The sequence below is a fragment of the Mustela nivalis genome (genome assembly GCF_964662115.1).
Source record: "Mustela nivalis genome assembly, chromosome: 2".
In the NCBI taxonomy this organism is placed as follows: Eukaryota; Metazoa; Chordata; class Mammalia; order Carnivora; family Mustelidae; genus Mustela; species Mustela nivalis.
The window spans coordinates 155,288,099-155,313,255 of record NC_139021.1 but is presented as its reverse complement, the minus strand read 5'-3'; the positions used below and the strand labels follow the sequence as shown (position 1 = coordinate 155,313,255).

The 25,157-nt window shown below is 48.4% G+C and overlaps 1 protein-coding gene across 47 annotated transcripts in view; it reads left to right on the top strand.

The window, feature by feature from the left end:
- Positions 1–25,157, top strand: part of SORBS1 (sorbin and SH3 domain containing 1) — a 226,192-nt gene that overhangs the window by 1,091 nt on the left and 199,944 nt on the right. Inside the window, exon 1 of one of the 47 annotated variants that reach the window (XM_082722001.1) lies at positions 19,030–19,179. The exons of the other annotated variants lie outside the window; for them this stretch is intronic. The gene's annotated coding sequence lies outside the window, so the exon portion shown is untranslated. Of the gene's footprint in view, positions 1–19,029; positions 19,180–25,157 lie in introns of those variants that run through there. 47 annotated transcript variants of the gene reach the window in all.

The following is a 25,157-nucleotide window of genomic DNA, read 5'->3' as shown; positions in this document are numbered from 1 at the left end:
GCATGCTTTCTTCGGGCAGGCAGAATTTATTACGCTGCTACATTGCTACATAAAAGCAGAAGGGATCCCACTGAGCCTGGCTCCTTTTATCCAGACCCTGTGTTTTCCCAGCATGTTCTGGTTGAACCTTTGGATTTTTATTTTAAACTGAGCGCTGGGATGCTCCTGTTGTCACAGGGCCGACCTGCTGAAATTGCCAGAATTGATTTCACTGTCAATGGGAGGGAGGTTCATTTAGAGACATCATGGAACCTATCTGGCAGTCAGGCCTCTGACATCACCCCCCCCACACACACACACGCCCCTTTTCCTTTCATAAGTGAAGGCCAGGGATGGCTTGTCTGTCTCCACTCTTCTTGGTTTTTGAGCTCCTCTATTTAGATTCAGTTTTAGTTTTTGATGGAAGGGAAGCTTGGTGGTGGTTGAAGAGAAGGGGGTGGATTGAAAGTGGGGTGGGGAGCAGATGGGGGCAGCACCCTCAATGACAGAAAGCACATGCTGGACATTTGGAGACTTCAGATCTACAGCCGTTAGACACGCAGGTGAGATAGATGGCTGTCTACCCACTGGGAGGGTGTGTGTGTGTGTGTGTGTGTGTGTGTTGGCTTGAGGGAGGGGTGGAGGAAGAGGATGCTGCCAGCAATTTTTCTGCCCCACCCTCTTGATGCTGCCTTAAATAGCTCCTTGCCAGCCAAGCTCTGCTGTCTCAGGCTCTTGGCCTGAGGGGATGGCAGAGAAGGGTGGGTCTGTTGGCACCTTTGCCCTGCGCACTTTACAGTGGACGGTTAGCAAAGGGGTAGCTCTCCTGGGGTTGCGGAGAGCTCATTTCTCAGCTGGAGGGCCCGGAGTTTAGCTGTTTTTGGTGACTTCCCTGCAGGGAATTAGCAACTGAAAAGAAATGCTTTCTACCCTGCGGGGCCAAGAGGTGGGAAGGGTATTGTCATCTTCCCTTCAAGCCCATCCCCTGTTGGCCCGATCCTCCTCTTACCTGCTCTCTTTCCTGCTAGTTGGACAGTTTCTGTGAACTTTTCTGAAGGGATTGGGAATAATGGGGGTGAGATTGGAGTCCTGGGAGGGGACGAGCAGATGCTTCTTACTCGCAGAACAAAGAACTGTTCAGCGTTTTCCCTATTTTCCCTTCCCTAAAATAGAGTTCCATATAGATAGCAGACTCTGGGGTTTTCTTCATCGAGTATGAATGGGCAGGGTTCAGGAAAGAAGGCTTTTTATCAGGCAGCATTGGTAATCATATGGTCATTCAAATTTAGGTCTGGACCCTTCCCTGGACGTGAAAATAGATTTACTGTAGAGGGCACTCAGTGGTCATTTAGGATTTAATCCATCTCTGTAAAAGGAGATGGATGGTCCCAAAAAACTTTGGTGAAGGAGCTTGGGACCAGAGGCGGGACAGCTGGTTTTGATCCTGGCCACCGACCTGCTTTGGGCTTTGGGTTTGTGGCTTCCATGCTCTGGGCCTGTGTCCTTGTTGGAATAAAGAGCGGAAGGCTTTGGAGCAGACTATTTTCCCGGGTTCCTGAACAGCATCACTGTTCTTAGATTCACAAGTCCAGTTTGTGAGGGCATTTTAGCATTTCTTTTTGTTTGCTAAACGATGTTAAAGTCATACTGTTGCTCAATGGCATGAAAGAAGTATTCCAGGACTCAGGCCTCTGATGGCTTCAGTTTCAACCTTTCCTCGATTAGTGTGATTGATGAGGATTTACTGTATGTAATAGTTCAGAGCTAGAATGGCCTGGAATGAGGGGCACAGACTCTCTGGAGGTTGAGTGGGTTACTTGAATTGGCAGAAAGCTCAGGAAAAGGAGTTTTTAGAATTCATTCCTCCTTCCTGTGTATGTTTGACTCTCTGCTTTATTTGCAGTTATACAGGTGAATATTCAGGTGTTTAGAGCAGGAGCGTTGGAAGAAAACTGACTGCCAGGTTTCGCCCTCCTCACCGAAGAATTTGAGGGATTGGGAAGGTTTGGTGATTTGTCCAAAGTCACACAGGTAGCAAGATGCAAAGCTGGGACAGGAACCCAGGTTTGGTGATTCGAGGTCCGGTGTTCTATATGTAGCTCTTACTCCCTCCTTCTCTGAGATTCTAAAATGGGATGGAGAAAGTGAGGAGGAAACACGTTGAAGAAGAGAGAGGTTGGAGGCAGGTCAGGTGGGGAAGGGGAAAACACTGGCCTCCAAGCTTGGAGGAGGGAGGGAGCTACCAGCTGGGAGAGAGCAGATTTCTGTAGCCCTGGAGTGAGGGAAACAAGAAGAGGCTTGGTTTAGACAGGGGTGGGAGTGGGTGGACCTGCCTGGGCTTGGGGTGGCCGTGGAGTATCCTTGGGATCTCTCCTGTTGACCCTCAGCCTGCAGAGTGTGGTAGAGGCTGCTTTGCTGTAGGGTCAGCTGAGGCCTTTGGAGCCACTGGGCCACATGGAACTTGATTGAACATGTGGGAAGTCAGGTGTGCTGGCTGTGAGGCCAGAGAGTGCTGAGGTGGGACCCAGTTCTGCTGAAGTCCCAGGTTTTTTTTTACAATTCAAAACGAAAGAAAGTTCTCCAAAGAATCTCTTTTCAACTCAAGCAGCGTTGTCTCCTCAAACTTTCACCGGGGTTTTGTATGTTTTATGAGATGGTGTTTCACATACTCCCTTTTCAGAGGGCACTCCTGGAGCTGGCTGATTGACTGAACTGCAGCCCATGTGCAGGGAGCTTCTGGCCTGGGACCTGAGCTAAGCCTCCGAATGTTTCAATGAGCAATTAAAGAGCTGTGAATAGTGGTTAACCGGATCAGTAGTCGTTCAAAGGCAAGGATGAAAGGTGATAATACTTTGAAGTCTATAGCCCAAGCCAACAGCTGGCCTGTGTGGTGTAGTGTACTTTGGCTCCCTGGTCAGGCCTCGGAAGTGTCTCTAGATTCCTTGAGTTGTTCCCTCTTTTTGTGCAGGGATAGGCCCACGTGTCTGTGTGTCTCACTGTCCTCTCTTGCTTTCCCACGTTTCCCTCTATACATTTTTTTCTCTCTCCTCCTGCTGAATCTTTCTCTTTCTTCTTCCCCTCTTCCCCATTCTTTCTTGACTGTCAATAATACAGCTTTGTAGTATATTTTAATACATTTACTGCTATTAAAATTTAATCTTCTCTGTTCTTAATTTACAGTCAGTTGAGTTCACTCTCTTTCCATGTGTGGGTATGTGTTTTATACACAAACAAACAAACCAAACCCAATTAAATTGCTTTTTACTTCTTTCTGTGTGGCCTTCCATTGATTTCCACCTCCCCTCCCGTTCCCCCCTTTTCTTCTGTGGTCAATAGTGGCTCTTTATAGAAAAAAAATTTCCGGGCTCACTGTCATGTGGATAGTATTGTTTTTATAACAAAAACAGTTACAACAATAGAAAAAGTTTCCACCCCTGTATTGTGGACACAAGGGACACCCTCTCCCAAGAGATGTGCCCTATTTCTTGACTTCCTTCCATGGAAAGAGTGCAGTGTGTTCTCTGACAGAGGCCTATACTGTAAAGGCTGTGGGTGTTGATGTTGAAGCTGGGGCTCTTGTCTGTGATTCTCTTAATGCTTAGAGTCGGGGATGTAGGGGGACTTATGGCCAAGAGTATAAGAATTCAGTGTGATGGTTTTTCTTTGTTTCCCTAAGCTGGGTTAACCCAATAGTCAGTGGCAAGACCCAGGCCCCTTTGGAAAAGAATGAGATGTTGCTCAGCTTTCTGATTCATGTCGATTAGGACCCAAAGGAAACTAGGCACAAATAGGGTAGGCACCCACTGACAGGTTGCAGGTATGAAGTTCCTGGTGCTTTGATGGATGCTTGGTATAGTGCTTTAAAATTTTCTTCTGACTCAGACCAATTACAAAGAAGATTGAGTCTTGGTTCTCAGTGGTCAGCAGATAGTTTAGTGTCTAAAGCTGGCCTTGCAAGCAAGCAGTTGCCTTGAAATCTCTAGTTAATATGTTAAAAATTCACATAACTTTTGTACTCTACTCTATGTGCTGGTTTTAGTATAAAGGTATTTAAAATGCTTTACTGTTGGGGTGCCTGGGTGGCTCAGTCAGTTAGGCATCCAACTTCAGCTCAGGTTGTGATCTTGGGGTTCTGGGATCAAGCCCCACGTCCAGCTACCCACTTGGTGGGGAGACTGCTTCTCCTCTCCTCTACCTCTTCCTCTGCTCCTTGTTCTCTCTCTCTTTCTTTTTATTTCTCTCTCAAATGAATAAATAAAGTCTTTAAAAAAATATATGCTCTGCTATTGAGTACAACTGATGGTCCAGGAAAATACTGTGTGTATACGGGCCTTCACTTATCCATGTCCACTTGAATCATGCACAGCAGGTCCTGTGCCCAGCTGGAGAAGCCAGCAGTGCAGCAGCACCAAGCCTGGTTGTGTGGAGAGCTGCCCCACGCCCCCGGCCCTTCCTGCTGGCTCTGCCAGACCCACTGGATGTCCCAGTCACAAACACTTCTACATGTCCCCAGAAACCAGGTTTTCCCTCCCTCCAGAGCTTGTCCCTCAAGGAGGGCCTTTTCTCTTCGGCCTGGCTAACTCCTCCTCCTCCTTTCAGGCTCTCCTCACATCTGAAAGGTGCTTTTCTTCCTGTGTTCAGCAGTAGCTGATTCCCCGTCTGTCTTTTCTACCAGATTGTGAGATCTGGCAAGACAGAATCTATGTTTCATCCCTTTTTAAATGCAATTTTAATTTACATCAAAGTCCTATTTTATTTATGTATATATGTGTATATGTGTGTGTATGTAATATACACACATGCTTTTTAAAAGTGTGTGTTTGTGGGTGTGTATACTTTTTAAAGTCAAGTAGCACTGCAAGGCTTATAAAGAAACGCTGTGTCACCCCTTCTCATTCCAGCAATTACTCCCCGGAGTCCGTCACTGAATGTGATTTTCTATTGCTGCAGTAACAAATTACCACCAACATAGTGGCTTGAAGCAACATAAATTCATATTATGGTTATGTAGGTTAGAAGTCTGAAAAGGTTCTCACTGGGCTAAAATAAAGGTGGTAGCAGGGCTGTATTCCCTTTTGGGAAGAATCGGTGTCCTTAGTTGCAGTCTTCTCGCTTCTGAAGGCTGCCTGCCTTCCCTGGCCCCTGGCCCCCTTCCTGCGCTGGAGCCGCTGGAGCCGCTGGCTGAGGCCCCTCCCACTGCATCCCTCTGACTTCTCACAGAGTCCCATCTTCCTCTGACTCCCTACACTTGGAGTACTTTGGGCTCGCCTGCGTCATCTACCAATCTTATTTTAAGTGCCCTTGATCAGCAACCTTTATTCTGTTTGCAACCATAATTCCCCTATGCCAGATAACATGTTTATAGGCTCGGGGATTAGGATATGGACACCATCTTTGAGGGGCCATTATTCTGCCTACTACAGTCACTTCCAACTCTATTAGCTATTTTTCCTGATAGTACTGTTATATTTGTGAGTTGCCTGCTAACAGTTCTGTTTCCTGATTATTCAGTTTGGATATTATTCCTTGATGTTCTACCATGGATTAGAGAAGCCCTTAGTCCCTCTCCTCCCCACATACCTCTCTTCACACTGTCTTCCCCATATGGTTATATCACAGTTTTGGGTTATATTAATATTCAATGCTTACATTATCTTGGCTGTGTAAATAGTGTTCATGGCTGAACTTTATGCTTGTGCTATATTTCCTCTCTTGTACATCATTTTTTTTTTAGTTGATCATTGCCTTCTTTTTTCTATTTTGTTTTCTATGTACTTATTACTAACTCTCCAAGTCTCTGAAAGAATTTTAAAACATCTACGTTTTATAACACATGTTCCTCTTTATTTTATTACCATTTTTCCCTTGGAGACCTCCCTCCCAGAGGCCTCCAACCCTTTCCTCTTTCCTGGGTTGATTGACCTATAGGCCTGTGACTTGACTCATCCTGGGAATTCCTTTACCTTGTCCTGAGCTGGATCCTTTGTTTCCTCTTTCTTGGTTTATTTTCCTAGAAGGTTCTAAGAGAGGGTCTGTGGAGGTTCATTTCAAACTTGCACATCTGAAATCTCCTTATTCAACATTTACACTTGATTGGTGGGTTTTTTTTTTCTTCAGGATTTTATTTATTTATTTGACAGAGAGAGATAGAGAGCACAAGTAGGCAGAGCAGCAGGCAGAGGGAGAGGGAGAAGCAGGCTCTCCGCAGAGCAGGGAGCTTGATGGTGGGATTCGATCTCAAGACCCTGGGATCATGACCTGAGGCGAAGGCAACCACTTAACCAACTGAGCCACCCTGGTGCCTCTGATTGGTGGTTTAATTTGTCTAGAATTTTAGGTTGAAAGCCATGGTCCCTTGGAATTTCGAAAGCATTGCTCCACTGTCTTCTAGGTTCCAATAATAATGGCAAAAATTCAGATGCCATTTGGATTCTTGATCACCTATGGGTAAGCTGCTTTTTTCTCACTGCAAGTTTTAGGATCATCTCTCTTTCTCTGTAGTGGAAATTTTCTTGCTTTTAAAATTATTGTGCGGGGTCTTTTAGTGTACTGTTTTGATCTGAAGACTCAAGTTCTTCAGTTTTGGGAAATTTTCTTATATTTTTCCTTGGTAAGTTCCTTTTTTTCTTTTGTCTTTGGAACTCCTCTATTAGTTGGATGTTGGACTTCCTGGGTTGAGTTTATAATTTTTATTTTTATTTTATTATTATTATTATTATTTTTAAAGATTTTATTTATTTATCAGAGGGCGGGGAGAGAGCGAGCACAGGCAGACAGAATGGCAGGCAGAGACAGAGGGAGAAGCAGGCATACCAGGACGCTGGGATCATGACCTGAGCCGAAGGCAGCTGTTTAACCAACTGAGCCACCCAGGCATCCCAAACATTTTATTATTTTTTTAAAGTAGTCTCTGCGCCCAGTGTGGGGCTTGAACTTACAACCTTGAGATCAAGAGTCACATCCTGTACCAACTGAGCCAACCAGACACCCAGAGTTTATAATTTTAAAATTTTTTCTTTCTTGTTTTTCATTTTATTTTTGTTTTATTTGTGAGAGACCTCTTCAGGTTTATTCTTAACCCTTTTGAATTTTCAAATTTACGTTTTCATGGTTTTGCATGAAACATGCTTGCATACTTACTTTCTGGAATACCTCATTCTCTGATGCTCACATTTTTTTAAAAAAATAGTATTTTGTTCTTGTTTCATGGGTGCAATAAATTCACTTAGGTTATGTTTTTGTTTCTGTTTTTGGTGTTTTTCTGCTCTTTTCTGCTTTGTCTTTGTTTCCTCCAAGCCCCCTTTCCTGCTTGTTTCAGTTACTGGATTTCCCATTGGAACTGTTCTTCCACTGATCCTTGACTGTCCATTTATATTTTAAGATTGCTGATTGGGCATTTGTGTGACAAGGAAGGGGCCTCAACGTCATCGTGGGCTCCAGAAGAGAGCCCGCTTTTGATGTCTGTGCCTATAGATCTTTTCTCAGGGGGATGTTGGGTTTTCCTGGAGAGAAATGTTGCCTGGGGTGAAATAACCTGGATGTCTTGCATTGTGGGAATCCTGATGGGAAAGGAGGCTGCATACCCTGTTTGGTGTGCAGATTTTCCCTTACTCTGTTCTTTTTTGAAGGTTGCCCCCTTCTTTCCTTTCTACTCTCAGCTGTGTACCTCCCTCAGCTGTGTCTGCATCCCGTCTCTGGTCTCTGGCGTAGTTTGCCTAAACAGTCAGTCTCTGTCTTCTTCTGCCTGAGAGACCAGACCGAGTAGATGGGAGGAGAGAAATCCTGGGCTGGAAGTGCTCCTTTAACAAACTTTTAGCACACTCTCTTTTTTAGCCCCTTTCCCCTCCCCTTTTAATCCTTGGTGCCTCCAATTCCAGAGGATTCTTCTGTTTCTGTGGCGGAAGTCCCCACTTGCTTAGTGTTTCCCTTCCCTGCTTGCACTTAGCAGGGCAGAAACCTGAGCCCGCTACTGCATGGCGGTCAGCTCTCTGTCTTCCAGAATTCTGTTGCTATATCTTGTCTGTCATCGTCTTCTTTCCATCAAAAATCAGAATTTTCTACTGTCCTTTTAGTGGGGTTCTAGGAGAGAGTAGGGAAGAATATGGGTGTTTCACCCTCCAGTTTAACCAGAAGTTTCATCTCTTTGTCCAAGCCCTTAAACTGGTACCTGCTAAAGGTAGCGTATATTCTCAAGAAATGATTGAATGCACTTTTTTTTTTTTTAAAGATTTTATTTATTTGACAGAGATCACAAGTAGGCAGAGAGGCAGGCAGAGAGAGAGAGGAAGGGAAGCAGGCTCCCCGCTGAGCAGAGAGCCCAATGCGGGGCTTGATCCCAGGACCCTGAGATCATGACCTGAGCCGAAGGCAGAGGCTTTAACTCACTGAGCCACCCAGGCGCCCCTGAATGCACGTTTCTAAGGTGGTGTGCATACAGTTAGTCATGAGATTTCAAGAGTGTCCAAAGCATGCTGTCTTACAAAAATAAATCCTTTGTTTATTCTGAGACAGACCTAGTAACAGGCAGCAGATCTGGCTTTCTCCCAGTGCCAGGTAGCTGAAGAAGCACAGTGAGCGGGCATTGTGGGCTGGTGGGCTGGAGAGTGACAAGGTTCAGGTGTTATGTCCAGTCCCATCACTAACGACCTGGGGCACCTTGAAAAGTCACTTAGCTTGTCCGGGTCTTGGTTTCCCCCAAATTAAAATGAGCTGTTCATCAAGATTTGATGGAGTTCATGGCCATAAATTCCTGCTGTGTCAAGGCACAGTGCTAGCATCCTTCCGGTTATCTCTTCCAAGGCAGCCCAGTCAATATTTTGTAGATATGTCTGTGAGGACCTTGGTCACACTGAGTGACTGTGGCTTGTATGTCTTACTCCTGATTGAAGTTTCATGCTTGAAACAGTCGGTGCACTGCAGGTTTGACCTACCTCTCGACGGCGGGCTCCTCGTGGGGGCTGCATCACAGTCATCTTTGTGTCTGACGTAGCCCTGGGTGCGTGGCCCTTGGTGCATGGTAGGCTTTTCCACTTAGAGTACATCAAGGAAATAGGAAAACAGGAGCTAATCTGCCAGACCCTGCTCAGAGAACAAGGCCTTATTCCTTGTAAGTCCAGCTGCACACTTCTTGGCACAGTTATGGAGCTTGGGGCCCAAATCTCAAATGCACTGATGGGAAAGTCAGCAGCGATAGCTGTTCTGTACCGTAGCCCTGACACTGGGGGACCGTTTCCCCCAAACACCGTCATGTATTTGTTTAATGGGCCTCACACTGTTACAAGGTAAGATCAGATTCATCTTAACTAAGAAAGTGAATTATAGCTATAATCCTGAGTTTATAGTGTTTACAGATGTTTAAGTGCTTTTTCATAATTTAGTTTGGTTTTCCTAAACCTGTGAGTTAATGTGCCAGGACTAGTAAGTAGGAATTTCAGGGAGATAAATTTGGCTTCACAGAGGCACTTTTTATCCTGAGAGCTAGTCCCTGCTGTATTGCATTTGGGAGGCCCTGAGCTCCTTGCCAAGCCAAGGTTAGATGTCCATTAGCCAGAAAGCCTGGAAATCAATGCTGGGGTGGGAGAGGAAGCCTTATTAGAGCACCTGAAAAGTCCTTTGCTTTTGATTTGTTCAACAAATAATTACCGCACATCAGGGTCTGGGCTGGGCTCTGGGAATGTAGCGGTGACCAAAGAGAAGTGGCCTCTGCCCTGTTAGAATTCGAGACTAGAGCTGAGCTTTCCAGTGGACACCAGCCATATTCATTTTAAGTTAATTAAAATAAAATACAGTTTGCCATTCAGTCCCTTGTTCCCACCAGTGCTCCTAGACACAAGTTCCTGTCATCTCAGGAAGTTCTCTCGGGCAGCCTGCACAGGGCTACAGAGAGAGCTCAGCTTCTGTTTCTAGAGCAGGCATCTGTGATCAGCCTTGTTTCACAGCAGAGGCAGCCGATGCAGAGAGAAGCCATTTGTTCTAGGCCATGTCACTGGATGGGCCTGAGCTGGGAACAGATCTCTTCTCCTGGAGCTTGGCTCTTCTTGCTTGGAAGTGAGGGGCAAGCAGATGACGAACGAAGAGCGTGGTCTCTGTGCTGGTGCTGCCCAAGCCTGCTGCCTCCTGGAGCGAGTGGCTCCTCTCTGCCTCAGGCTTTCCCCTGTCCAATGGAGAAAATAAAGGTGCCTCCCTCTCAGGGTTATGGCTGACTCAATGATGCAAGTCTAGCCGCTGCCTGACGCATGGTAGTGGTGGCTGCCATGTTGAGGAGAAGGAGACAAGTTATTGGTGGAGTCAAGGAGGCATTTTCAAACAGACCGCAGAGCAGAGAAAGAATGCTGGCAGGCGAGGCTGTGTTTGCAGAGCCGACTGACCGCCTGGAGAAAGACCCAGAACTGAATGTTTCTAAGCTGGGGGCTGCTTTGGGCGTGAGACCTGATGTAAAAATGCCAGCCGTGAAGCTCGTCACTGACACTTGAACAAGGAACCCTTTTGGTGTCCCTTTCCTTCTGGTCTGCTTCTACCCATGGCCCTTTGTCTTGTCCCCAGACACTTCTCTCCCCATACTGTATTTCTGCCTTGGTGAGGGGTGGTTCTCAGACATTGGCCGTCAGCCCCGTGGAGCAGAGCGATGTGCCAGAGGTGTGTGGAGGAGAGATCCTGGGAGATCTGGCAGCTGGAGCCTAAGCTTCTCTTTGGGATTTTCGTCGCTTGGTGATTTACTCAGTCTTGCAAGCAGGTCCACCTGGTGTGGCCTGGTGTGCTCAGGGTGCCCTGTTTTGGGGAAAAGGGGAGCTCTGATGTTCCAGGGCTGGGAGGGCGCCCCATTTGCTGGGCGAATCCCTGCTTGCACGCGGAACTTCAGTCAGAGAAGTGCTTTCATAGCCACAGGCTCATCTCGTCCCTCGAACAGGCGTCGGTGAACGTGTAGAACAGGTGTCCATGAACATGTAGAACAGGTGTCCGTGAACAAGAGCATGGGGCTCTTGGCTTCCCTGCAGGCGTCCAGCAGTTTATTTCAGGTTTTGAGGCGGGAAGGTTTGGGTAGGGCAGGGTGTGTGGGGCCGGGGGTGGTGATGGCACCCGGGACACCTCTGACCTATCCGGCATCTCGCCTCAGCCAGGTGAGGCATGCAGGGCAGGGGGCAGAACACGGCCAGGGACAGACCGTTAGACAGACAGACAGCCTCGGCCAGGTGAGGCACGCAGAGCAGGAGGCAGAACATGGCCAGGGATGGACGGTCAGACAGACAGACAGACAGTCAGGTGTCTGGTGATTGTGGACTCAGGACTGACCTGGGGGGAGACTGCTCCTGGCTACCTGGCTTCTCACGGGGCCACGCACGTGCTGCCTGGGGGACCTGTGGTCAGGATTGTTGAGTACTTGTGACCTCTACCTGGCTTTGCCAAGCTTGTTCTTCATGGATGACGTTCTAGCCCGGGGCAGCTGTGACAGGAATGGGTGCTTAGAAGATCCCGGAACTACCCACGTGTCAATGCACAAACTCATTATTCATTTATAGAATGCCTGGTGCATCGATTATGAGCATCAACCCATAGGCCGGCCTTTGAATTTGGTTTCCCAGTACGAAAGGTCACCGGGACATAACTGTTGAAATCCAAACAGTTTCTCTTGTTGCCGGAATTTGTGGGGGACCTGGCAGCGGTGCGTTTTCCTAGTGTGAGCGGTTTCCTAGTGTGACCCGTCAGGAGCTTGCTCACGTGCAGATCGCTCATCTCCAGGTAGAGTTTGTCTGGCATCTGTCGGGGCAGCACCAGGGTTGAGTGACTGTTTTCCTGTAAGCCCAGAATGATGGTCAGGGGGCGTAGCTGTTGATGCTGCATTGAGGGGGGGACAATGGAAACATTTTCATGTGGTGTTGCTGTGTGGGCGTCTGTCCCCCGCTGCTGCAACACACACACCACTGACTCTTGTGTATGCCTCTCCTCCTAGACCACATGCGCAGCAGGCCGGCGAGAGGAGAGGATCCCTCGGCCCGTGGGGCGAGGTGAGACGGGCCGGAGCTGCCGTTGGGAGACCTGTCACTGCCCCAGTGGCCTGGGCCGTGGGCTTGAGAGCAGGCCAGGGATCTGGATGGAAAAGCCAAGGCAACAGGAGGAACTGGGCTGCTTTAAGCAGGACAAAATGAATAGAGTCTCCAGAGAAAGAAAAACCCCAACAGGGATGGAAGATAGAGTAGCTAGAGAAAGCTGGACTCCAGAGGCCCGAGGGCCTTAAGCAGGGGCGGGTGCCGGCTGCTGACAGATGGGTTGCCAGGCCCGTGAGCCTGGCCCAAGACAGTCGCAGGCCTTGGAGGACGGTTTTTGTGCTTGCTTTTTGTAGGGCCTTTCTTTGGGCATGGTGCGTTAGCGAGCCAGGCCTGGCAGGTGTGAGGGGGCGAGGCCCCCCAGGAGCTGGGAAATGTTAGTCATGCCTGAGCGCGGAGAGAAGCAAGGCTGCTCTTCAGAACAGCTGCTGCGGGAGGAGGCCCCCAGCCTGCCAGCCTACGGTACCGTCCACGGTCTCCGTCTGATCTTGAATGAGGAAGGTCATGGACTGTTTCACTCACCTGAAGTGGGCTGTTTTCACTCACCTTTCACTCACCTGAAGCATCGTGGTGAATAATTTTCCCTTCCTGGGGTCACAGGGGCTCCAGTAGAGAAGGGGTTTTTGTGGCCGCAGTTCTGGATTCCCAGGTTGCTCTCGCGACGATCGTCCCCCTGGGCAAACAGGGAATCCAGAGGTCACCCTCCATGGCAGGGCGCACACCTCCTTGGGCTGCCTTGCTGGGTATTTGCACCGGGGGTTCCTTTCCATTGTAGCAGGGAAGAAACCATGCTGTTAGAAGACGTAAAATATTTAATACTCTCTTTAAAAAATTAAACTGCCTAGGAGCCTTGGGTTGGTGGTGCCCATAGCAACAGGCATGGTTTCCAGGAGTGTCTTCCTAGGAGTGTCTTCCTAAGCTTTTGAACTTCTCAGGAGGGGTGCAGGACTCCACTCCCGGCCGGCTGGGAGACCTGGAGGAAACCCACCTGCCTGCTTGGCCCAGAGACCGGACGGTATTGGGACTGAGTGACCCCTTCAGAGGTTGGAAGCTGGGTCTGTTTTGATAAATAGGGGAGAGTAAAGGGGAGGGGAACTCACTATCCTTTTGGGGCTTGTTCATTCATTTTGTTTTATTGGCCTGTTAGTCCCTGGCACTTACGCTTCTCCGTTCCAGCCTCTGGATTTTGCCTGTTTAGTTTCCTTAGGTGGGAGTGTTCTTTCTTCCCTTTACCTAGCCAACTCTGCTCGTCCTTCACATGCCACCTGCAGCAGCGTGTTCCTGGGGAAGCCTTCTCTGATCCCCTGGAGCGGTTTAAAACATCTTGTTTGAGACTCTCATGATTCAGTGGTTCTGGACAGAACATTCATCACAGCATCTGTCTCAGCTGCTTTGTTACATTTGTTGGGGAAATCATTGTTTGTCTGCCCACCCCAGCCATCTGTAGCTCGATCCATGATGGCCGTGGCCAGAGCTGGTTCTTAGCCATATTCTGTCCCCAGGGCCCAGCGTGTGCCTGGCTCACAGAAGGGGCTCACTAGCCATGAGCAAATTAATTCATTTACTAAATTTTGGGTTCTGTCGCAAATTCTGGGAATATAAAGAGAACAAAACACCCCAGCTGTCCTCACGCTGTTCCTAATCTAGAGCAGTGGGTGAGCTCTCAAGAGATCGATTGAGTGGCAGGAAGAAAACATCAGTGAATGTTCTATTTATTCTTTAACTCAAACATAAGAAAAATGTAACTTTCCTATTTATAGTAGTACAGATTTTATAATTAACTTATAAGTAAATATGCTCAAAGCTATTTTACTAGCAGGAAGGTGTGATCAGAAAGTTGGGTGACCTGGTCTGAAGGGAGAAGTAGGCATATGAAAAGGTTTTTGTGCCCAGGTGTTATAAACACTAAGGTAGGGCAAGTACCAGCTGGAGTGGGGGCTGCCATGGGGCTAGAAAAGGACCAGAGGAGGGTATTCCTGATAAAAGTTGGGGGCACCAGCATGAACAAAGGTAGCGTGGCATGAGAAGGCTTAGTGGATTGGGAGAGGTCAATACTTTTTTTTTTTAAGATTTTATTTATTTATTTGACAGACAGAGATCACAAGTAGGCAGAGAGGCAGGCCGAGAGAGAGGAGGAAGCAGGCTCCCTGCTGAGCAGAGAGCCCGATGCGGGGCTCGATCCCAGGACCCTGAGACCATGACCTGAGCCAAAGGCAGAGGCTTTAACCCACTGAGCCACCCAGGCGCCCCGGGAGGTCAATACTTTAATAAGGCCGGGAGTATAAGGATGGGGAAGGGCCTGCTAGATGCCCCTACTGGACTGGGGGAGGATGGAGAATTGGGAATACCAAGATGGCTGAAATAGGGCCCCTGCCTGCAGGGTGAACATAGTCTGATTGGGGAGAGAATGGTGCATGCGTGCCCTAAGGGGAGAAGAGTGCAGTGAGTGCCTGGATTCAGAACAAAGTGGGTATTTGGGTTAGAGGGGGATTAGGCTGGTCATGTTTTCAGAATATACCATGCCCAATCTCACAGCTCCCTCTTCATTGCAGGAGGGGAAGAGGGAGGGCTGGTTACTGACTTCAAACTTCTTTCGAAGCCCATCTCAGGGTTAGGCTCTCCCAGAAGTTCTCCTTCATCAATCCTACCCAGTAAGACTTTTTAACCATAATGTGGTTTAAACACCTCCATGGATTATATTTTCTGGGTTACAAAATGGTTTATGAAGAGAAAAGTGGCATCCGGCCTGTAGAAATATGCATATTTGATGTGTTTACTTACCTGTGTAATCATACACACTCCTTTCTTTCTTTCTTTTTTTCCCTTAAGTCCCAAGGCTTGAAGTAATTATGTAATTAGAATCCACATAGAATGTGGTTAGATAAGGTGTAATTAAAGAGGAAAGCCTAATTTTGGAAGAATGATAAGAGGTCATTTGATTCAGTCTGGGCCCAAATCCAATCTTGGAAGAACAGTAAGAGGTCACTTGGATGTACGGGGAGCTTGGGGCCACCCAGGAGCCCAGGCTGGCCTGAGAACTGGGCAGATTCTGTTTCTTTCAGTTCACTGTGAAGCCTATTCATTGAACATCTTCTTGGTAAAGGGTATTGTAGGAGGCTCAGCTGTGGGTGAGGAGGAGAAGGTCCGCGTCTAGGGAGGACATGGTGGTGGTGGGGAGATTGACTGGAGAACAACCGGGAGGTCCTGGAGAGATGAAGAGATGAAGATGAAGACTCCTTTGTGGGGGGGTGTGGGAGTTGGGGAACAGGGAGGAGGTTCACAGAGCATGTGGCATTTAAGATTGCTTGAAGGGTAAGAAGGGTTTCAAGAGCAAGGGCAGGGACTTTCTGGCCTATCGGATGCACTCAGATAATATTTGTGGAATGAATGCCAGGCTGAGGTTGGAGGTGGGAAGAACATGGTCAAGTTGGTGGTTGGCCATTTGCAGTTTGGTGATGAGGTAATGTTCATATAGCTCAGGCAATAGAAGGACAACATGCGGCCAGGAGAACACCAGGCTTAGGCCCTTAACTACTAGTGGTGACTACGTGCAGAGGAGTTGAAGACTACTGTGGGCTGTGGAGGTCAGGGGAGGTCCTCATGGGGGGACCAACAGGATAGGAGGAAGGGGAGGATGGAAGACCTGCCAAGGAGGGGAGTGATGTGGCCAGAGGTCTGAGAGGGAGCCAGGAGGTCATCCAGGAGAGAGAGGAGGGGGCACATAGGGGAGCAGGGCAAACCCAGGTGGGCTGGAGTAGGTGAGTGAGCTTCCTGGGTGTGTTGGGCAGGAGAGCTTTGATCCCGTGGGACAGATGAGCCATGGCAGGTTGTTGGACAGGAGAGTGGCATGGCAAAGGTATGTTGAGGGAAGAAGAATCTGGCCCTGTTGTGTAGAATGGGCTTCTGGAGAGTTCAGCCTCCAGAACTCCTTGGACTCCATGGGCTCCTTGTCATGAGGTGATTGGAACGAGGCAGTGGGTTTGGGAGGGTGGGACTGGTGGTCTGCAGGCCGGTGTCACAGAGGGCTACTGGTCTTGGTGACAAGAGGATGAGAGAAACAGGGCAGGGGAAGAAGCCGCGGTGATTGCAAGCTGCGGAGCCTGGGAGAAGCCAATGGTACCAGAGACAGGAAGGGGGTGCAGCTGGTGAGAAAGAGGGAGTGGGGAGAGGCATGGTGAGTCTAGAGCCCAGAGACCCACGTTCTAACTCAGCCTTGGAACTGGCTGAGACCTTGGACCTATTCCTTCCTCTCCTGCGGTCCAGTTTTTGGTTAGGAGGTGGTTTTATTGTAGGATTCAAGCCAACCGGAGACCATGGAGTCCTTACAGCCCTAGGGTTTGGGTAGAAGGAAGGGTCTGGGCTGGAGACTTGTGAGCCCTCCCATGGAGGGGAAAGAAACCACGTGGTCTTCTTCTTTGTCTTCCTGGAGTGAGTGGGCAATGAGCTGTGGGAGGGACTCTGGGGGACCGAGTTGCAGGGGAGGGGATGCTATCCCAGCTCATCCTGCCCATCTCAGGGTGGTTATAGGATTCTGACCTAATGCGTGTGCAAACTCAAAGTCTGCACAGATGTTGTGGTCAGGGCTCCATTCCGGGGTGGAGCAGGGGAGGGGTTAATCTTCCGGAATTCACAGGAAGGAAATTCTCAGGGCAGGGAACTTCTTCCCCTCCTCCCTTTCCCTCCCCAAGCCAATCTTTGGGAAACTTCTGGCCTTGGACCTTTAGAAACAGAGTCCATGCAGAGAAGGCTTCCTGGCAGAGGAGGGCTTGGACAAGCCCTGGGAAAGGAGAGAAGAAAGGATTTTCCAGAGGAGGAGGATGACACAGAGTTATATTATCCAATATAAACTAGAGTCCAGAAAGAAGGGATGTGTGTTCTGAATACCTAGGGTGTGCTTTCTTGATGTTTGTCTAATAATCTGTACATCATTTCTGCCTTTATTATTATCCCATTTTACAGATATGGCGACATTATTAATTTGCACGAGGTCTCAATGGTCTGGCAGGATTTCATTTTATTCAGATCTGACTCCCATGGCAACAAATACCCTCTTCTATATTCTGTAAATACTATATTGTGCTGGCTTTTGGGGAACGTAGGGAAAAAGAGGCGCATTTGTCTCTGTGACCCTTGTTCCCAGGTAAGCACTTACTTAAAATGGGGATCCAGCTGCTGTCCACACGCGGCATTCTGACGCAGTGTGGTGTCTTGGAGAGTAGTAACGCGGGGGCACTCATTCACAGATTAGGAAACCGAGGCCCAGCAAGGAGAAGGGATATTGCCAGGGTCTGGGCAGAGTGGGGATGAGAACTAGAAGAGTCTGGAGGCTTGGAGACTTGTGGCTCTTTTAAGGCCTCCCTGTGGAAAAGTTTGTTTTTAGACAACAATGGAAACCTTTGTCTGGAGAGTTGGTCTGGGCAGGGTTGGATCTGAAAGGTTCTGTGTGTGTGTGTGTGTGTGTGTTTTCTTTCCTTCACTTTAACCTCAGATGCCTTTGAACCAGCAGGAAGGATTCCTTAAGACCAAAGGTTAAGACCAAAGGCATTTAACAGGTGGAAGGAGCATAGGAAGAAGGGGGAAGATCAGAAGCCACAGAAATAGAAGACTAAATGCTAGCCTTGACTAAAAGGAATTTTCCAGGCCCATAAATAATCCCGAATGTTTATTGAATGTTAAATTCACTCACAGTGCCAGGCAATCATTACGTGTCATTTTATGTAACTGCCAGGGTTTCCCTATCAGGTGGGTGCTATTTCATTGCTCCCATTTTAAAGATGAAGGAACTGAGGCTCAGCAAGGCTAAGTGACCTACCCAGAGTCTCGGAGTTGATAAGACAGAGAGAGGCAGGATTCTAACCCAGGTCCACCCAATCCAAAGCACTATCTTCAAGGCCCAAGCTATTTTGTAGGACTAGGAGTTCTGGGTGCCTGAGTCTTTGGAGCTATATGGAGTCGCTTATTTAGGGAGCTCACCCCTTGGCAGTGGTGCTTAGCTGAGGGCAGTTTTATCCCTACAGGACATTTGACAATGTCTGGAGGAGACATTTTCTTTTTTTCTTTTTTTTTTTTTTTAAAGATTTTATTTTATTTATTTGACAGACAGAGATCACAAGTAGGCAGAAAGGCAGGCAGAGAGAAAGAGAGGGAGAAGCAGACTCTCACGCTGAGCAGAGAGTCCGACGCGGGGCTTGATCCCAGGACCCTGGGATCATGACCTGAGCCGAAGGCAGAGGCTTTAACCCACTGAGCCACCCAGGCGCCCCATGGAGGAGACATTTTCAATTGTGGTGACCTGTGGGGGTGCTGTGGCCTCTGGTGGGTGGAGGCCTAAAAGTGTGCGCCTAAAAGTCTGTGGTGCACAGGGCGGCCCACCACAGAGGGGTATTGTGTGCCCCGTGTTGGTTTGCTGAGATCGAGGAACCTTGCCCTTTGGGGGCCTGGCTCTGTTCTCACCTCAGAGCACAAGACTAGTGGAAGGCTGTTTGGAGAGCCCGCCTGAAGAACTCAGGGTGTTCCCTTACCTGCAGGGACTTATGTTGTTGTTTTACCTCAGTGGATGTTTGCAGATTGTGCCCCCCCCGAACCCCGACTGAACCCTGAGAGGCTGGCATGGTGGTCGTGGTGGGTAGAGGCCAGGAAGGAAAACTCCAGCAAGGCCTGACAGGTCAGGGTGGCCCAGGGCCTCAGGTGAGAGGCAGGTGGGGCCCAGTCCAGCTGCTAAGAATGGGTTCAGCTGTTTCTCTGTTGGACTGGAATCACTCAGGTCCAGGGAGTCATGTAATTCTGATGCCTTTATTAAATTACTGTGACTACCCACCAAGAGAAGGGTCTGAGAAAGGGGCATATGTGTTGTGCTTATAACTTGGATAGTGCTCTGCTGCCTGCCAGACTTCTTTGTTACTGGTTACTCTTTAACTCTGGTCAGCCCCTGTCACATAGGGCAGAACAACAAACAAATTTGGGGAAGCCCCAGGACCCTTGGCCTTTATGTGAGCTTCTCTGAGCAGCTTCCGCTGAGCATTGCTGGTGCCCGATAGGTCTAAGAGAACAGCCGCCTATCCTGAGAGGGCACCGCTTGGGCAGTCCCGAGGACAGCCTCCCTGCTTCACCCCCAGCTGCTCTGACTTCAGGCCCCTCTTCCAGGTCAGCCATGGAAAAGGTGAGTCTGTGGCCTGGTCTCAGATGGTCACATCACCAGGTAAAATTTTTGCCTGACCCTGTTTTCAAGTGAGCCCGCCCTGGCCAGCTTTCTACTACAGTGCTTTTCCCCCTGCCGGCCTTGCTGACAGGAATGATTCCCCGACTACTTTCCATCCCTGGGGCCCCACTCCAAAGCTCTCTGGCCACTCCAGCCAGCAGGGTCACCTCTGTCGTCCAGATGCCCTCTGCTCCAGTGAGTCCTTTAGTCTTTATCCAGTCAGTAAATTCTAGGCTCCCTGTGTCACCTTTTAGTCGCTAACCAGCTGTGTGATCTCAATGAGTCACTTAACCTCTAGAGAAGCAGCATAGGATTGAACCAAGTCAGATGACTTCAGCTCACTTCCAGCATTAGTGTTGAGAGTCACAGCCCTAGGACCTGGGGTGTTTCTCTAAGGTCTTTGGCAAGTTGGGTTCCCCTTTGATCCCGTTACAGATTCATGGAGGACTCAGAACTGGTTGTTAAGGAACCATCTTTGAACCAACTAAGCAAGCTTTTTAAATTCTTTACTCAGCAAATGTTTGTTGAGTGCCAGCTATAATCAAGAGGGTGTGGTAGGTTCAGTAGGGCTGTAAGACGGGGTGTCTTGGGCTTTGTCCTCAAGGAGCTCATAGCCTTGTAGGGGCTAAGTATGTCCACACCATAACAGAATAGATTCTCCAGCATATCACCTTGTGTCCATCCTTAGTATCAGTTATCACAATTGAGATAATGACCCCCTGCCTATGAATTTAAAGTTCCGTAAGAGGTGGAATTTTTTTCAGTCTTATTCACTATGCACCTAACACAGAGTGAGCAGTCAGATTTTTGTTGAATGAGTGCAGTAAAAAATGATACCAGTTGTCTTGGGTTTTGAAGGAAGGGTAGGAGTTAGACCTGCCTAGATGGGGGAGGGGGACATTATGGACTGACAGGGGATGAGGGTGGGGTGGAGACAGGAGGAGGAAATGTGTGAGCAAATGCACAGATGTAGGAAGGCCCAAGGCATGCTGGTTAACTTGCAAGTCCATTGTGACTGGACCCTGTGATAAGATCAGTATCAGAGCGCCCCCTGGTTGGCTCTTGGCTCAGTGGATTAAGCCTCTGCCTTTGACTCGGGTCATGATCTCAGGGTCCTGGGATCAAGCCCCACATCGGGCTCTCTGCTCGGCGGGGAGCCTGCTTCTCCCTCTCTCTCTCTGCCTGCCTCTCTGCCTTCTTGGGATTTCTCTCTGTCAAATAAATAAATAAAATCTTAAAAAAAAAAAAAAGATCAGTATGAGACAGACTGGAAAGGTAAAGTGGGGCCAGATGTGGAGAGTCCTGAATTCAAGCTGTGTTCAAGGGATTGGATTTATCCTACGGTAAGATGACCTCATATTCCAGTTTCCCAGTGAGCCTTTGGCTGTTGTCCCCTTGTGATTATTATTAGTGCCCTGCCCCCTGTGGCCCCCCCTCCCCCCCAACTCACAGGTGTTCCTGTTTGGGTGATAAATTGTATGACCCTGTAATCCTAAAGACTATGGGGTGCCCTGAAAGGATTCACGGTTGGACATGGTCCCACTGGCGAGGAGAAGGTCAGTGCCTGGTGGCTCCTGGAGACCGGAGACAAGACCTTCTCTGGTCTAGGTAGAGAAGGTCTGATCCCAAGAAGAAGTAGCGGCATCTGAAAGGAGAGAGTCAAAAAAGAGACTGAGGCCAAAGTGACACCACACATAGTCTCTAAGATGGCCCCAAAGTGGCTCTTCCCATGACAGATTTGTTCTAAAGTTCAGACCCACCGGGTACACGTTTCTCTAACTTGAAGTTATGACTGATAAGAAAAGCATCTACATTGTGTCTGTTTCCTGAGCAATTAAAAGTCAAAGAAGCTTCTCCCCAGCCTCCAAAACGTTCTGGTGAAACACACTGGTATTCACTCTCCTAAACCCCAGCATTGTTCCTTGGAATTTAAAATAGGTTATGAATGTGCTTGATGTCAGGAAAGATAAATCTGTGAGGAGGACTGTAGTCAATACATTTCCTTTTTAAGTAGAAACAATATAAAGAGCTTCATTCAGTCCTGAATCAATCTCACTTTGTTGCCATGATTGTGTAAAACCTGACCTGCTTTATGTCCGTCTCACACTGTTTATATTCCCCGCTGTTCCCCATCTTAGCTGGCCCTGCACGGAGTCAAAGCCTTTTTAGGCCATGTACCATGTACCGCTCCCTTCTCCCAGCGCTGGTTTATTGCCTGCTGCAAAAAGACTATGCTCTGAGCAGTCAGTTCATTCTTGTATCTGGGGTGCTCTTCTGGGCAGCTCTTCCATGGGGCCCCTAAATGAGCCTCCTTTGTCTTGGAGGTAGAAGCCCAAATTCCTTGGCTTTTGAAATTCCTGTTAAAAAGAGGACCACATTTTAAGATTTTATTTTTAAGTTATCCCTGCGCCCAATGTGGCTCTTGAACTTACAATCCTGAGAGCGAGTTACACGCTCCGCCGACTGAGTCAGCCAGGCGCTCCACAATATAATAGCATTAAAAATAGTTGATACATACACATGGTTCAGACATCAAGATACTAAATGTATGCATTGAGAATTTTCTTTTTTTTTTTTAAAGACATTATTTATTTATTAGAGTGTGCACGAGGGAGGGGCGTGGGGGGGCAGAGGGAGAGGGAGAAGCAGACTCCCCACTGAACAGGGAGCCTGATGTGGGGCTCCATCCCAGGACCCCAGGATCATGACCTGAGCTGAAGGCAAATGCTTAATTTACTGAGCCACCCACGCTTAACTGACTGAACCCACCTGCATCGAGAATTTTCATTCTTACCCCTGTGAGGTATATATCACTCCCTCCTCCAACCTGGCCCCTATTAGGTGGGCTAAATGTAATGTTCCAGTTTACCTATGACAATCCTTGTTTGTGTTTTTCATCCCAGTGAATGTCCAGTAACACCTGCTTTCAACCTCAAAAATGTTCTAGTTTAGGTACTAAATGATATATACCTCTATAGACAGGTAATCATTTTTATTAGTTTCTTAGATTTCCTTCCAGAATTTCTATATTCAGATACATATGTAAGGTGGGGGGTAGTGACATACATTGCCTTTGTTACTGAGTATACCTTGGAAAACTATCTATCTGTAGAACTAGGGTTCTTCGTTCTGCTGAAGTATCTTTGTGTTTGTAGAGACTAGTAGGCAGTTAACTTTCCCTTGGTTTATCAGTTTAATTACTGTGTAGGAGTTGCTTCTGTTTACCTAGAGAGAAACAAAAGACTGTGGGAAATGAAGCCAACTTCCTTCCCGTAGGAAAGCCAGTTCAGTAGTAAACTCATCCAGGAAGCTTTAAGGCACCAGCTTTCTGCCTAAGATGGTACTGGGCACTTTGGATGAAGTGGGTCCTGCCTTTATCGCCGCTTGTCTAAGTGCTTCAAAATCTGGTTCAGATGCCTCAGCCCTGCAGGAAGCCTTCCCTGATTCCCTGGCTAGAATTCTTTGGCATTCCCATCCATGCACTCATCCTTCCCTCCACTCATCCATCCATCCACTCATCCATCCACTTATCCATTCATCTACCCTTCCTTCCTTTCTTCCTTCCTTCCACTCATCCGTCCATCTACTCATCCATTCATCCGTCCATGCATCCACCCACTCATCCATCCATTCATCCATCCACTCATCCATCCATCTACTGATTCATCATCCACTCATCCATTCATCTACTCTTCCTTCCTTCCTTCCTTCCTTCCACTCATCCGTCCATCTACTCATCCATTCATCTGTCCATTCATCCATCCACTCATCCATCCATCCACCCATCCATCCACTCATCCATCCATCTACTCATCTATCCATCCATCCATCCACTCATCCATCCACTTATCCATTCTTCTACTCTTCCTTCCTTCCTTCCACTCATCCATCCATCCACTCATCCATCCACCCATCCACTCATCTACTGATTCATCATCCATTCATCCATCCATCCACTCATCTATCCATCCATCTATCATTTCAGGAACCAGCTTTCACTGAGCACATCCTTGTGCTAGGATCTGTGCTAGAGATGAACAGGTGAGGGGCCCCTTTCTGTAGGAGACAGAACGATGGGTGTGTGAGTGGACAGTTACAATGCAGCACTCAGACTGCTTGAGGAAGCACAGAGTGAAGGGTGCCCGAATGCTGTTGAACTGGGGGAGAACTAGGGAGGCTTTCTGAAGACGCTTCCCCTAATGGGACTTGCTTTTTCCTTTTTCTCTAAGTACTTGCCTTATCTTCAGTGTTACACCGAGGTTCTTTATATTACCCTCAGCTCTGGCCCCTTCCCCTGTCACTGCACGTCTGGTGTGGTGCTCTGCATTTCATAGTCATTCAAATATTTGTTGAGTAAAAAAGTCCAGATTAATTAAGTAGACCTAGCCTCAAGGATCTTCATATCAGAAAGAGCAGGTGAGATGTTCTTTGCTGCTTTTGGCCTTCATGGTTTATCTGGGCAACTGATATCCTGCAAAAGCCCCTCTAAATTAGTGGCTGCCCCTCCCTCCAGTCTCCTGCTCTCCATGCTAAGTGTTCCCCCTCCATCTGTGACCACCGTTGTGGTCAGGAGCCTCCTGACTCTGACGGATGCTGACAAGAAACAGCTGCATGAATGGGAACTTAAGTCCCACCCCCTGTTGGTTTGGTTTCCCCCTGGAATGAGGAGGATAGGACCCCCAAGGACATTACACATCTGCCATTTCAGAAACAATGATTTCAGGAGTCAGCTATGGCACAGCCAGCTCCTTTTATCTCCTTCTCATAAATACAGCTTCCCCTGCACTTTCCTGGTGCCACAGGGGGTGATCGGTCCAGGATAAGAAATCTCCAGGCCAGGAAAATGGCCTTTTAATAAAATGGAAAGGGCCGCTGGGAAAGCGGGGCTGGCCACCGGACTGTGTGCTGCGTGCCATGGTCTGCATGGCGAGTCCCAGGTAATGACTCCAGCTGCAGCTGCTGGAGGAGGGAACAGCGTCAGGTTGTTCTGGAAGAGGGTTTTGGCCAAACATTAGCGGATGTTTTTCTGAAAGTGTGCAGAGCAGCCTTTTTTGGGACGAGGTGAGATTTGTTTGACAGCCCACACTCCCTTGCCTTCATCTGTTCTTTCTGCAGTAGCTTTACGCAGGGAATAGGACGGTGGGATGGTGTTTCTCAGGTCAGTCCGCTTTGGACCAATGGTTCGTGTTCACCGCGTGCCTGATGCTGCCCTGGGCTTCTTCACGTGCCACTGAAGAGCTGGTTCGTAAACGTTGGGGAGCATCAGAATTCACCTGGGATACTTGCTACAAATGCCTAGCACTCCCTGGTGGGGCCCAAGGATTTGAATTTTTAATGTGGTCCCTCGGTTAGGCAAGTTATATCCGGGGGTGTCAGCCGCACAAAACAGACTCCAGCTCAGCTTGGCTAACAATAGCAAAACTCGTTTCTCAAACAGGAGGGGTGTGTTGTGTAACTCCAAGACCCACCAGTCCTGTGGGGCTGTCTTGTCAATGGTGCCTCTTGGAGTTAGCAATGGGACATTCTGAATCTAGAGGTAGGGTGGACTCTGGGGTTGATGGTTTCAGGGTCTCACTGATGTCAGCAAGGCCCCAGGTTCTTCCCATCTCTGCCATCTTGGGTGTAAGCATCATCTGCAGAGAATAAGATGGCTGCAGCATTTCCAAACATCTTAGTGAGACAACCACAGCCAGGGGAAGAAGAGGGATCTAGGAAGCCAGGAGCCAGGAAGCTCCCTGAGGCCCCTCCAGCTCTCTCCCATGATGCCTCCTTGGCTGGAGCTTGGTTGCCCTGCTGTCCCTGAGGCAGTCACTGTTGACCGGAAGGTGATCACACTTCTGGAGCCATCTGGAAGAGAGGCAGGTATCTGGTGAAACGGAGGCTCTGTTAGGAAGGAAGGAGTAGGGAGTAGCATGCTGTTGGGAAGGCCGTTTCCAGGG